Source organism: Penaeus monodon, chromosome 32 (genome assembly GCF_015228065.2).
Source record: "Penaeus monodon isolate SGIC_2016 chromosome 32, NSTDA_Pmon_1, whole genome shotgun sequence".
Lineage (NCBI taxonomy): Eukaryota > Metazoa > Arthropoda > Malacostraca > Decapoda > Penaeidae > Penaeus > Penaeus monodon.
Genome location: NC_051417.1, coordinates 7,569,975 through 7,570,300, shown reverse-complemented (window position 1 = coordinate 7,570,300; position 326 = coordinate 7,569,975). Strand labels below are relative to the sequence as shown.

Genomic DNA, 326 nt, shown 5'->3' with positions numbered 1-326 from the left:
TCATAAGGTCAGAATTCCCGATTTAGAGTTGAATTCCTTTTATTGGGAATGGTACAATTGTAGGTGTGTTGTTGTGCTTGTGACGAATTTTGTTGCTGTAGATGTTTCAGAGAAGTGGTTAAGGTATTGATGTGTTGTGGATAAATATTATGGTTGTAGGTATGTTGTTACAGATTTTTTGTTGTTGTTGTATTGTTTGTATTTATTTCGTTCTCCGTTTGATGGAGAACGAAATAAGTTTGACGTGGAAGTTGTGGTTTAGATATTTGCATTGGGAATAGATATCATGGTTGTAGATATGTTAATTCGTAAAGTTATGCTGTGGA

At 34.0% G+C, this 326-nt stretch overlaps 1 protein-coding gene across 1 annotated transcript in view; it reads left to right on the top strand.

Moving 5' to 3' along the window:
* LOC119593414 overlaps nucleotides 1–326 on the top strand; it is a 10,200-nt gene that overhangs the window by 6,311 nt on the left and 3,563 nt on the right. The window lies entirely within an intron of this gene.